This window comes from Acromyrmex echinatior, chromosome 5, assembly GCF_024713525.1.
Source record: "Acromyrmex echinatior isolate Ae372 chromosome 5, ASM2471352v2, whole genome shotgun sequence".
Lineage (NCBI taxonomy): Eukaryota > Metazoa > Arthropoda > Insecta > Hymenoptera > Formicidae > Acromyrmex > Acromyrmex echinatior.
The window spans coordinates 2,075,902-2,090,767 of NC_141856.1; the positions used below are offsets into that span (position 1 = coordinate 2,075,902).

The 14,866-nt window shown below is 32.5% G+C and overlaps 1 protein-coding gene and 1 long non-coding RNA gene across 3 annotated transcripts in view; both read left to right on the forward strand.

The window, feature by feature from the left end:
- The window catches only part of LOC105148625 (cilia- and flagella-associated protein 58), a 550,890-nt gene that overhangs the window by 291,325 nt on the left and 244,699 nt on the right, over positions 1-14,866 (forward strand). The window lies entirely within an intron of this gene.
- On the forward strand, positions 1,232-14,652 carry LOC147909649 (uncharacterized). The gene is made up of 2 exons (XR_015545157.1): positions 1,232-2,646; positions 2,714-14,652. It is a non-coding gene; the product is annotated as an uncharacterized LOC147909649 (long non-coding RNA).

Here is a 14,866-nt window from a genome sequence, read left to right on the forward strand (position 1 = left end):
TAGAACGCGCGCGAAAAATAATTTCGAAAAAAATTTGTATAAATTAATGAACAACGCGGTATTTGACAAACCATGAATGTACGCAATCATGTCGATGTAAAATTAATAAAAATGGGACGGACGATAGGCAATGATCTGGCGCGGAGGCAATGATCGCGAAACCAAATTTCCACAGCTACAGTGTCTTTACGGAGAATCTAATCGCGGTTGATATGCGCAAGTTCAAGGTGAAATTTGACAAGCCGATTTGTCAACCCGACAAGGATATGTGCATATTCGATGTATCTGCTTGTACGAATTTTATCACGAATACATGTCATCGATGTATCGCGACAAATGCAAGATCATGTACATCGATACGGACAGTCTCATTTACCATATAGAATACGATGATGCTTACGAGACTATGAAACGCGATATCGCTAGATTTGATACCAGCGATTATCCGGCGAACAAAGTGTATGGTATGCCTCTCGCAAACAAAAAAGTACTCAGCCTGATGAAGGATGAGAACAACGGTGAGATAATGACCAAATTCGTTGGACTCAGAGCGAAGATGTACAGTAAGGATGGACGGTAAGAAGAATACTAAAAAGGCATAAAGAATAACGTCGTAGTGCGAACAATAACATTCGACAATTACACGCGATGTTTGAACGAAGAGATCGAAATGACTCGTCGTCAGTCGTGTATACGATCTAAATTACACAATATATACACGATATCCGAATCGAAAATTGCTCTGAATCCATATGATGACAAACGATACATCGTACCGAACACAACGGAGACATTATCATAGGGACATTGGCAGATACCCTTGTAATATATGTTTCATATGTTACTATTATGTATTAATATTATTGTAATTTACACTTTGTGTATGTATTTTATATTTCTACATTTTCATACAGTGTATATGTGTTACTATTATTATGCTTTATGTATTACTATAATATTTTCTTATGTATTATCTTAATTTGTACTTCGTGTATGTTTTCCTACATTTTTTAATATTTTCATACAGTATACATACATGTTATTGTTATGTATTATTATCATTATTATCATATTATTATCATAATTTCATATATGTTTTTTACGTTTATATAAATATTACTATTATGTTTTATGTATAAGTATCTTATATTACTATTATTTTTCATTTTATGTATCAACCATTTTTTTATATAAGTATTTTATATTTAAAAGTAATATAAAAGGCTCTGTAGTAATAATTCCAACAAAATAATTTGATTGACGTATTAAGGTTTTTTTACAGAATGGATATCCATTAAGTTTTATTTTTTCGACCATTCATAATAGAATAAAATATCACATTAACAAGTTTAACAATTTAAATAAGAATAAGGATGACAGTGGGGGAAGGTTCTTTACGATTCCATATGTTAATACGATATCCGAAAGATTTATACCTGTTGTTAATATGCTTAATTGTAAATTGGCCTTTACTATTCCTAACACATTGAGAAGTTTCATAAGGAGAGGAAAGGATGATTTGGAACACGTTCAGAGTCAAAATGTGGTTTATAGAATATCCTGTGATGATTGTGATGTCAGTTATGTTGGCCAAACTAAAAGACAATTAAAGACCAGATTGCATGAACATGTTTCTGATATCAATATAAGTTCAAAATCTCCATCAGTGATTTCCAACCATCGCATGGTGGAGAATCATAACTTTAAATGGGATAAAGTAGAAATATTGGATATAGAGCCTTCATACAACAAAAGGTTGATATCAGAAATGGTTCATATTAAAAAACAGAAGCATGGGATTAATAGACAAAATGACACGGAGTCTTTGCCGGATTTGTATTCTGACATTATACATTCACTTTCTCCTTTCTAACATCTTCTGTCCTTTTCCTCCTATTTTTCCTTTTTCCGTTTATTGATAATGTTTTTCTGTTTGACATTTCGTTGTGTGACATCGTTTAAGTCAGATGCTCGTTACTTTTGCGAATTTGCTTTAATAATCTATTAAATTAAAAAGACTATTTTACTGTACCACAAAATGGACCACATTTTACATTTTTTTCTCGTTGTGTATTATGGGACTTTTAACAGATTTACTAAGGTATATCATCATATTTTTAATTTTTATATGATTAATATTAATTATTTTTGTATACGGTTACTTTTCCAGAACTTTCTTATGACTTTGTTAATTCTTGATAAAAATGACTCACAGCGTATTACACCGAAAGAGGAAAGAATTATTTGTTAATTTTAAGAATATTGCCCTTCTTTTATACTACCTTTGATTTTATATTTATATATTCCAAAACGAAGGGATAATAAAAATATTTTACGCGTTTATATATTTTTATTCGTTATATGTATTCAAAATATATGAATCAAAATTTTATCAAATGACATTGTTTTTGTGTATCCACGAATTGTCCATCGATCCATCGAATCCTAACCATTTGACATACATCTTGTTCCCCTTCCTGCGCAGCACTTTCTCCACGAGATACACGTCCGAATGAGTAGCGCGATGCAACTCATGCTCGTAGAACGCTCCAGCGACGGATTTTCCGCGATAGTCCTCGAGTGGATAAGTTCCGGGATTCATACGCTGCACCTTCACATTCGTAAACACCTCCGTGGTATAATTTGGTATGTAACCCTTCTCAAAAAACATACTTATTCACGCGTATCGAATCACACACTTTGAATTTTGCAGGATCCGCGACCTTTATCGCGCTGTACCCAAGAGTCTTTTCGGCGGAGTTACATCGATGGGTCGCATGCCAATAGTGCGATGCTTATGCGTGTTGGAATCTGATACGAGACGTGGCAGCTTGTCGACCCACTTGTAATTACCGTTGGGTAAACATCTTTCACATCGTCGTTTTTGAGCGTGCGATTGAATCACTATACCACTGACGCTTTCAACGTCGAATACGTGGAATAATGACTAATATCGTGTTTTTTTCCACTCTTTCGAATTATCTCAGTGATAGTCGTCTTGCTTCCGCTCTTGCTCTTGAGCGGTACGGTCCACGCGTACTTGCTCATTGATGACAGTATGTAGTGGTGGCTCTGTTGAAACTCGAGAAAGGACGATATCAGCTTGTCACAGATCGTCGTATCCTCGGACTATGACGCGCCATCGCGGAAAATTTCTTCTCGAAGCGTGCAATTCCTCGACGAGTCGACGTATCTCGGAGCTAACTTTTTTCTTTTCGTCAGATCTCTTTTTCATGATTCAACGCGTAATGGAATTCGATCGACTGCTTGCTATCATTGAGTGAACATGTCGTGTATTAGTAAACAATCGTGTGCTTCTTTCTTCGAGTGTTATTCAGTCGACGAATAATTAATCGACATTAAATAATAATAAATTGGAGATTCAGTATTAAAATCAGTCAACTTCTTTCTATCGTTGAGTGAACGCGTCATGTATTAGTAAACAATCGTATGCTTTTTTCTTCGAGTGATATTCAGTCGACGAATAATTAATCGACAGTGATTTATAGTAATTAACTAACAGATTCTCTATTAAATCGTGCATGCTATCGTCGAATAAACGCGGCGTGTGATTATCTTTCTTCGAGTGATTTTCGATCATCGAATGATTAATTGATAATAATTAAAATGAACCATCAGTAAAACGGACATTTAACTGAGATACATTAATAAATTTTTTGAGTAATCATTAAAATACTTCGTTTTTTCAAGTTAATAACTGTACGTCAATCGTGCGTAAACATATCGAAATGATGCGTTTTATAAGAAACGAATGCGTGCATTCTGTATCAATGAGTGATATCTAAATTAAACTTGTTAGAAGAATGGAAATTTAACTGACATAAATATTTGAAGCTGTATGTGATTCATTAATGATATGGAAGTTTTTCTTGTTTCTCAAGCTGCAGCATGTCATCGAAGCAAGTCATCAAACTTTTTCAGAGTAATTTTGTGTGTGTGTGTGTGTGTGTGTGTGAGAGAGAGAGAGAGAGAGAGAGAATGCGATCTCATATGCATGCGTGTGTGGCGATCGTCTGATCACAAGGGTACCGTCTGTTTCGGACAGTGAGAAACGCCACTCCTGGCTACCTTCTCTACGCACCCCGTCGTTCGCTATTATTTCTTATTATAATTTAAAAAATACGCTTTTGACAAAATTTTGGCAAAGGAAAAGTCGTCTTAGAATTAAATCAGGAATATGATATTTTGAGGACAATATATTCATTTTGAATCATCCTGTATATATATATGTATATATATTCAGATAGCAAAATGCTAGCAGTATGTCAGCAATAAATTATCAAACTTTATTATGACATTACAGTACATATCAAGCTGCTGCTTCTTCATTAAGTTTAGTTTTTAACAGCATAATCTGCCAACAGCAGAACAACAGCAGAAATACAATAAAACTCGAGCATTCTTTGCTACAAATACCGTGACAGCAAATACGTAGCAAATATCGGACAAAGTTTGCCAATACTAATAGCAGAAAGACAGCAGAAATTAAATACAATCTGATGCCACATTGTGACAGCGAAATCGCGGCAATACTATAATACGGCTTACTATATTGAATACTGATAGTAAAACTACAGTGAGCACAGCCTGCCGTCACGACGTGACTGCAAAATATTACTATATTATACAGTATACTCGCGCATAACGAAGACAGTTTCATTTCATTCTCTTAAATACGAGTTTATTTTCGAATTGCATCTCCAGCCTAAACCTCTTTTACTTCCCAAACCGTAATTACCGACCCTGCTTAAAATATCCAATAAAAACCGATAGAAATTTATAGAAACCTGATAGAAATCCTATATAATTTTTTGAGGACCTATCGTACCTATCGGACATTAAAATCACGACAGATAAAAAAATTATAAATTTCTGTCGTTTTATATCTTATATTAAATAAACAATAGAATACTATCGGAAATCACAAGCCTTTCTATATGATCCTATCACTATTAAACCAGATTAATAAACAAAAGGATGTTTATACGAACCTATATAATTTAATTTAAATATGTTCCTATATTTGAATAAGACGTTATAGAAAAATTATCGTATTCTATTGTTGGCAATATACAATGTAACATTTTTCAAATCATTGAATAATTATTTTGTAGATTTCAGCATATATAAAAAAGCCGTAAAGTTGTATTATTTTGTATCCTATTTTATTTGTACAATAAAATTAAATGTATATACTCAAACTTTTCTATCTCATTATCTTATTTAATATAAAATAAGCGACTGGATGATTTATATGAATCTATACAATTTAATCCGAAAACGTCCCTATATGTTTAAATAAGGTAGATGTTATTAAAAAGGTGCTAAGAAAATGTGCTTCTTGAATAAAATCTAAGTATTCAACCTAATTAATAGTTTGAATTTTTTTTCAAAGATATTTTTATTGAAGTTCTTTTTATTTCAACCCTAGTAATAGCAACTTTCATTCTCTGTCAAAAATTACTACTCTCAGAAAAAAAAATGTATCAAATAAAAAATTAAAATCTAGATCCTACAATTTTAACTAATTACTGGATCAATCCTATTTCTCCTTCTACTAAGAAATATGTGAATTGTACTTTGCACGTAAAGTATTAGGTTGGTGCGTATGAAATATCGGATTTTTAAGTGAATATATAAAACTGCATATCTTTTTTCAAAAGCTGTTTATTTAATCAAAATATGCTCTATTTGTTTCAATATACTTTTCCCAACGAGATTTTAATGCATAGATGCCTGTCTTAAAGAAATTCTGATTTTTAGAATCAATAAACTCTGATATTGGATCAATATACTCTGGAATTTTTCAGTCTTCATTTTCTGTCTTCATTTTCATACTGTTTAGCCCGTAAAAACTGTTCTAAATGTTTAAAAAAATGAAGGTCGGTTGGCGAAAGATCCGGTGAATAAGCTGGATGCTGCAAAATTTCATATTTTAATTCATTTAATTTCGCAATTGTTTTGTACGACGTATGCGGCCGAGCGTTGTCGTGGAGAAGTATTGGGCCATGCCGATTAACAAGTGATGGGTGTATAATTTTCAATTTTTCATGCATTTCATCAATGTACTGGCAATACTTTTCGGCTGTAATTGTCTCCCCAGTTTGAAAGAATGAGTAACGAATTACTCCAGTCACATTCCACCAAACTGTTATTAAAATTCTCCGTGGATAAAGTGATGGCCTTGGAGTAGTATGAGCACAAGCCTCATTCCCATGAAGCCACCGAGCATATCTTTTCCAATTGTCGTAAAGAACCCATTTTTCACAAGTAATAATCCGATCGAAAAATGGCTCTCGATGAAATCGGGTTAGTAATGATGAGCATACGTTCAATCGATTCAGCTTATTTCGCTCGGTTAGTTCGTGCGGTACCCATTTATCCATTTTTTTCACCTTGCCAATTTCAGAAAGGTGTAGCAATATCGTTGTATGGTCAACTTTCATTCTGGTACCAAGTTCCCTTGTAGATACAGTTGGATTCGTTTCCACCAATGCTTTCAGAGCATCATTTTTCACAGACGTTTTGGGTCTTCCACGCGGTTCATTTTGTAGAGAAAAATCACCAGACCGAAATTTTTCAAACCAACGCTACACTTTTCGATCGTTAACAGTATTCTCCCCAAATGCCTGGTTTATATTGCGTGCAGTTTTTGCAGCATTATTACCAAATTTATACTGATATAAAAAAATTACATGAATATCGGTTGAATTGATATCCTTACGAAATTCAAAACAAATAACAAAATGAAACACTTTTGAGAAAATCTTCTTTATTGAAATGTGACTCTGGCAATGGACAATACGACTATAAACGAGGTTATGCCAAAAACAAAAGCATAATGAAAATAGGGAGACAAACGTTCATATGTAAAGAAAATCCGACATTTCATATGCACCAACCTAATATTATCTACTTGTATAATGCCCGGTAAAAAATTTTTCATGTATGAATATGTAGAAGTACGTATAAACATACATAACATGCATAAATATTCATAAACATGTATAATTATATATGAAATATGTCCATATATGTTTATACATTCTTTTTTCTTTTTTCTTTACTTACTTTTTAGTGTGATAGAAATAATAATAGTAATGTAAAAACATAAAAAATAATTAAAGAGATAATTTTTGTTTTTTTTTAGGAAAAATTAAGTTTGAAAAAATGTAAAAAAAAATTGTTCATACATTTAAAGAATGTAAAAAAAATTGCTCATCAAAATTATACATAATTTTATATACAATTATACATAAAAAATTTTTACATGGTTTTGTTGATTGGTATTTAACAATGTTTTTTTAATTTTTCATGCTGAATTCGAATCCGGCTTCAAAATTGTTCTATCACTTCAAGATTTCGAGATATCTTAACTCAAAACTGCCAAAAAAAGCCATTTTCGGCCGTATTTGAAATTCAATTAAAAATTGAGAAAATTTTTGTCTAATCTATCAACGGTATCATTTACTACTATAAAGTCCCTTCAAAATTCATTTTGAACTCAAAGCGATTTTTTTCTTAGGAGGAGATATACCCATTCGAAGTTCAATAAATTCTACATCGTAGGAACTTAATCTATACTGTTGTATTAGAATAAATGGTATTTCTGGACAGATTAGCTGACTCTTCTTTTTGCGCGACACTGCTTCGCGCGCCGCTTGGGGATAAATGACACCGGGTCCACATCGTGATCCGGTTTATAAATAGATCTTTGCTAAAGAAATATATTTAACTCCATAATGCGCATTTCAAGCCCAATACTCTACGTAGCATATTGACCCGTATTGATCGTATCTATTCCAACATTTTTCATTTTTCATTCATCTGTTGCTCCTTCCCAAGCTCCCTTCTTCGTTCTCTGGAAAATGTTCATATATTCACTTGCAGTTTTTATATACTTTTTCAAAGATCTTTTTCTAATTTTTGATTTTTTCATTAATTTTCGCGATTTCTAAGAAGTTTGTGTCAATAATCCTGATCGGTTCTGCTATATTTGTGGAAAATATATGGTCTCAAAGAATTTACTTTCTTAACTGATTCATTAAAAGAGAGGTATTATAATTACTTTCATCGTGGAATTGCACATCAGGATAAGAGTTGGGTTCCGCACAAATCATGTAAATCTTGTGTGAAAACCTTAAGATCATGGTATATTGATAAACCGAAATATTTCCATTTCAGTACACCGATGATCTGACAAGAACTAAAGAATCACGATGAGTGCTACTTCTGCAATGTATTTGGTTACAATAGTACGAATAAAGATTTTATACAATATCCGATAACAAAGCCGATTCCAAATTCCTCCATAGATCTACTACCTGTTCTTCTAAGACGGGAACATCTCAGGAAAATTTTCAATATGAGGGACAAGCTATTAATGAAGATGACAATGTTATGTATGATTTAGAGACGATTCCGCGGTTGTATGATCAAGCTGCATTGAATGATTCAGTCAGGGATTTAGATCTATCAAAAGAAAAAGCTGAACTTTTAGACTCTGGTTAAAAGAGCGTAATCTTCTTCTTTCAAAAACATGCTTTTCGTAGATCCCGCGAAAAAGAGTTTTCACGGTTTTTCACCGAAAAGGATTCTTTAGTATTTTGTACGATGTCTCGGGTTTGTTGGATGAATATAGAATTAAGATTAACAGTGCGGATTGGAGATTTTTCATAGATTTCTTGAAAAGAAGCTTGAAAGGTGTGCTTTTACATAAATGGCAATAGATATGCCCATTGTTTATTCGGCGCATCTGAAGTCGTACACCAACATGAATTTGTTTTTTCAATCAATGAGGTATGATGAACATAATTGGAAAGTGATTTGTGGTGATTTAAAAGTTATTGGAATGATTCTTGGACAACAAACAGGTTATACTAAATTCCCGTGCTTTATATGCAAATGGGACAGCAGAGCGAAAGATCTACACTGGATAAAAAAAGATTGGCCATTGAAAGAAAAATTAGAAATAGGTTCGCATAATATTATTCAACACGCTGATCGACCGAAATAATGGTCTGTCGCCTCCCCTGCATATAAAGCTTGGGCTGATGAAGCGAATTTGTAAAAGCACTGAATCGAGAAAGTAACTGTTTTCGATATCTGTAACAACAGTTTCCATCTTTAATGAAAAGCGAAGCGAAAATTAAAGAAGGTATTTTTGTTGGTCCAGATATTAGAAGACTAATAAAAGATGAACATTTTGAAACAATGATCTCAATGAAAAAAATGCATGGTTAAATTTCAAAGCAGTCATTAAAGGATTCTTAGGGAATCGAAAGGAAGCTAATTACAAAGATCTAGTTCAAACCATGCTAGATAACTTCAAGAAATTAGATTGTAACATGAGTGCATTTTCTTTATTCTCATTTGGAATTTTTCCCCGCAAATCTGGGAGACGTCAGTCAAGAACAAGGAGAATGATTCCATCAAGATATGAAGGAGATTGAAAGAAGATATCAAGGCAGGTGGAACTCAGCAATGTAGGTAGGTGATGACTGCTGGAGTTTGAAACGTGATGAGAAGAACGCAAACGACGTTGTAATTCACGTAATTTTGATGAAAAAAGAAAAAGATTTCATAAATTATTGTAAAAGCAACTTAACTGGCCAGGGAATCATCCACCTTGTCTTCACTGGCCGGGGAGTTTGTCTTACAAGGGAACCGTCGAAGCCATTCTTCACCGATTTTGATGGACTTTGGATATGTTGTAGAGTATAAAAAAATATTAAACTCATATTTTTTTTATCAGTGTATCTTAAGGTTTAGGAGGTGAAACACCCCATAAAAAAAAATGGATTTTATCGGTTTTAGCAAATATCTTCGAAACTATATATATCAAAAAATGTTTAATACAAAATGGTATTTTGTGCTCTATATAATAGTGTGTTCATTTTTTTAAATATCAAATGTTTTTAATTTTATGAAAAGTAAATCAATGCTCAATTAAATAAATTAAAATAATCTGTTAAAGGGTTCAGAGCACAAGCAAGATATTCCTCGTTATTGTTATAAATTACTAAACATTATATTTAACTAATCAAAATACAGACATTCCATCCGGTCATTTTCAATGTTACGTCTACATTAAAACAATTACAATGACATATTAAAAATTTTTTTTTTAATTTTCCTCCAATCCAATTCATTAATTTTCACCCCCTAAACACCTCATCGAAAAAAATGGATTTATCGTTTTTAGTAAATATCTTCGAAACTATGCGATATATTAAAAAATGTTTAATACAAAAGTTTTATGATGATTTTGTGTTCTATATAATGATATATTCACTTTTTTTAAATATCAAATTTTTTAACTTTCCCCCATCCCCACTCAATTAATTTTCATCCCCCAAATCTTAAGATATGCTGATTAAAAAAAAATATAAGTCTAATATTTTTTTATACTCTACAACGTATTCAAAGCCCATCAAAATTGGTAAGGAACGGATCCGACGGTTCCCTTGTTAAGGATTAGGCTCCTACGATGTATAATTTATCGAACTTCGAATTGGTATATCTTTGGAAAAAAAATCGCTTTGAAATGGTTCAAAATGGATTTGGAAGGAGCCGTATAGTAGTAAATGATACTTTTGATGGATTAGACGACAAAAACTTTCTAAATTTTTAATTGAATTTCAAATATGGCCGAAAATGGCTTTTTTGGCAGTTTTGGGTTAAGATATCTCGAAATCTTGACGTAATAGAATAATTCTGAAGCTGGATTTGGATTTAGCGCGAAAATTACGTAAGAAAACATTATTAAATTTCCATTCAACTTTCAACACTTCCAATTTTGCAGGCTTGTGTTATTTTTTATGTGTGTTTTCACATTACTATTATTTCTATTACACTAAAAAGTAATTTTACAAAAGAAAGAAAAATGTATGAACATGTATAGACATATTTCATATATAATCATACATGTTTATGAATATTTATGCGTATTTATGTATGTTTATACATATTTATATATATTTGTGCATGAAAAATGTTTTATCGGGGACTTAGTCTCTTGTCTTATTGACTAAAAAGGCAAGAAACAAATAGAGACAAATAGCAAGAAACAGAAAACAAAAAGCACATTGTAGAATTAGCCTTAAGGTCATGGTACAAAAAACTTCAGCAGTAAAACTTAAGCAATAAGCGAATTGTTAACCAATCACAGTAGAATTCTTAAGATCATAACGTAAGCAGTAGCCAATCTAACTATTGTTTCTTTACTGTTTACTGGATCTTCTAAGTATTCGGATATCCGAAATCGATTCCGATCCTAGAACTCAAAACCGTATTATTCCGGATATCCGGATTATTCGGATCCGCGAATCTGAATTTGAATCCGGATCTAAATTCAGATTCGGATCTGAATTTGACTCCGGATGTAGATCCATGTTCATAAATAAAGAAATATATTTAACATAAATTTTTTTTGAATAAAAATTGAATTTTGATTCATATATATAGAAGTTGTAGAAAATATTATAAACTATCCGCGGTTTAAAACAATGTATGTTATGAAATTAGGTGCAAAAGTGTGCTTTGACGTGGAATTATTGATTTAATATGTTATGACATTTTGAAGTTGTTTTGTGAAACCATTACGCTTAAAAAATACAGCTTTGTATTTTGCGTTCCTAAAATTAAGCTTTTTATTGGAAACGAGAAAACGATGTCTTGTCAGAAGTGGGATTCGTATTTGAGGACGCTACAATTTATGAAAGCGGATCGGCCGTAATTATGACTGATAACGCAGTTAATATGACAGATTTGAGTGACAGAGTGACGGATTTGAAGCGGCAATTACGCGAAATGGTTTCCTTACATCAATAGGAAACAAGGCCGAACTTATGAAGAGATATTTAGACGCGGGAGGTGATGATATGGATGCAGTCGAGCAATATGAAGAGTCAGATGAACACATAGAAAAAACATATACTTTGGCAGAGGATGGGCAACGACATACCGTTCAAGCTCCGGTAAGCACATTAAATCTTACTCAACGTGATATGGAAATTATGCCGCAAAAAAGATTTAGCGGAACGTGAATTACAGCTTTTGCGAAGAGAGATAGAATTATTACGTACCAGTCAATTGACGAATAGCGAAGATTCAAACGATAGATGAAACAATATGAGATTGAGGGATATAAAGGATTTAATAAGAGAGTTTGACGGTAATGATAGAGATTATGATACTTGAGAAAGACAAATTAAGCACTTAATACGAACCTATAATTTAGATGATACAGAGAAAAAGACTATAATATGTAACAAGTTAAAATGATATTGTATTATTCAAAAACCGATTGTATAGAATTAGATGCTGAGGATTTATTATAAGAATTATGGAAAATGATTTACGATTTAGTAAATTACAATTTCGACGCAAATTCGAGGAAAAGAAATGGAGAACATCTGAAACTTTCGTTGAATATTTGCATGACAATATTACGTTAGGAAATTTGATTCCAATTTCTGAAGACGAATTAATTGATTATTTAGTGGATGGCATTTCATAAATGAACCTAGGCTCAAGCTTATAACAGCTGAGTTACTTGAGACATTTTCGATTTTTAATCTTAAAAAGCAACATGTTCGGAAATAGAATGATTCATCAGTCCAGGAAAGAGAAAGAGAAGGAAAGTCACGAATTAAAGGAAGGCGTGAGAAATCGTTGCTTTAACTGCAATGAAGTTGGTCGTTTTACAACATAAACGTCCTAAACAAAAGAGGTTCGTGTTATCGTTGCAAAAAATTTGGACACCTCATCGGACAATGCAACACTCCAAAAGAAGAAATATATTACTGATCTTCAACCTGAGAATGAGTTTCAGCGAATACTAGAGATTCGAATTCGTCATAATAATATTTGTAATATAGAGTTAGCTTCATTAATTGATACAGGCAGCTCCATTAGTTTTATTAAGGAAAAACATGTTAAGGATGCTAATTTAAAGATTATGTTTTCTATAAAATCCATTAGTGTCCACATGTTTTTAATCCACATGTTTTGTGATATTAACAACAGTAAATTAAATGCTTTAGGTCTAATTTCTATAGGTTGTTTTCTAAGCGAATCCACTTAACGTTTATGTTGTTGGGAAATGAAACAATGAATATTTCTTTAGTACTTGGTAAAGATTTTGTGAGAATCTCGAAATTAACATTCCAAAGGAGATCTGAAATTAATAAGGTTAATAAAATTTTAGCCATTGAAATAGAAGAATGTAATAATGTACAAGACTCACAAAAAATTATAATTAATGATAGTATGCCGAGTACAATTAAACATCAATTGTGTAAATTGTTTTGATGAAATTTTGATGAATGTTATGTTGAACCTCTTAGATCGGAGAGCCTAAAACTGAGAATATCATGAAACTTATATTAACCGTCAATAAATCTTTTAGTTGTACTTCCCATAGGTTATCTTGCGAAAAAACTAAATTAAAAATTATTTTAGAACGATGGCAAAAAGCAGAAATGATTAGACCAAGCGAATCGGAATACGCACCAATCGTCTTAACCAAAAAACGGAATGATAAATTAAGATTATATGTTGATTTTAGTAAGATTACGGCACGTGACAACTTTCCTTTATCATTGATAAAAGACCAACTAGATCTTTTAAGACAGATTCTTTCATGTGAACATGCACGAGGATTCGATAAAATTAATATCATTTGTTACACCTTTGGGCCAGTACGAGTTCCTTAAAATGCCCTTCGGTCTTAAGGGAGCACCCCTGAAGTTTCAACATTTTGTCACAGAAATTTTTCGCGAACTGATAGAATTCGGGGATGTTGCGATTTATTTAGACGACTTCTTAATTGTTACAGCAACTATAGAACATCATTTTGCAATATTTAAAGAAATATTCCATTTATTGGTTAAGTACAAATTACAACTCAGAATCGACAAATGTAGATTTCTGCAGACTAAATTAGAGTATTTAGGTTACACTGTTTCAGAAGAAGGTACAGTTTCTTCACTGTGATCGTGATATAACTACGGTACAGAATTTTCCGAAACCACATAATGTTCATAAAGTTTAAAGTTTTCTAGGTTTGTGTTCTTATTTTCGGAAATTCATGGAAAACTTTTCATTGATAGCTAAACCACTGAATTAGTTAAGAAACACGTTCCATTTCATTACGAGGAAAATGAACATAATGCGTTCCAGATGCTTAAAGACAGATTAATCAATGCGCCGGTCCTTTCAATTTATTCATCTCTTGCTGAGACTGAACTCTATTGTGATGCTAGCACTTTGGGTTTTGGCACTTTGGATTTATTTTAGTGCAGAAGAAAGAAGATCGTGAATTCCATCCAATTTTTTATTTTTTGAAAAGAACAACTCCATCAGAATCAAAATATCATAGTTTTCGGGTTGGAAACTCTTGCAATTATTTATGCATTGAAACGGTTTCATATATACGAGGACAAGTCAATAAATTCTTAGAAAATTTGTCAGAGAGCACTCCCAGTGTCATGTCACATTACTTTTTGACAAGTAGCATCTTTCAGCTGATTACTGTCAAATTTTGAGCGAAATTCATCACGTGGTTTCATTTCTGTAGACGATTAAAGCGAACAACTTTTGTATTTTTTGCAAAATGGAAAAAAACAAGTTTCGTGCAATAATCAAACATCTACATATGAAAGATTTAACGTATGAAAGAAATCAAAGCCGAGTTGGATGATGTTAGCACATCTGCATCAGCGTTTGCGACTGTATACAATTGGGTGAATGAATTTAAACGTGGTCATACATTCACATGTGATACACCTCGTTCGGGACATCCAATTGAGGTTGCTACATCAGAAATCATCGATAAAGTCCA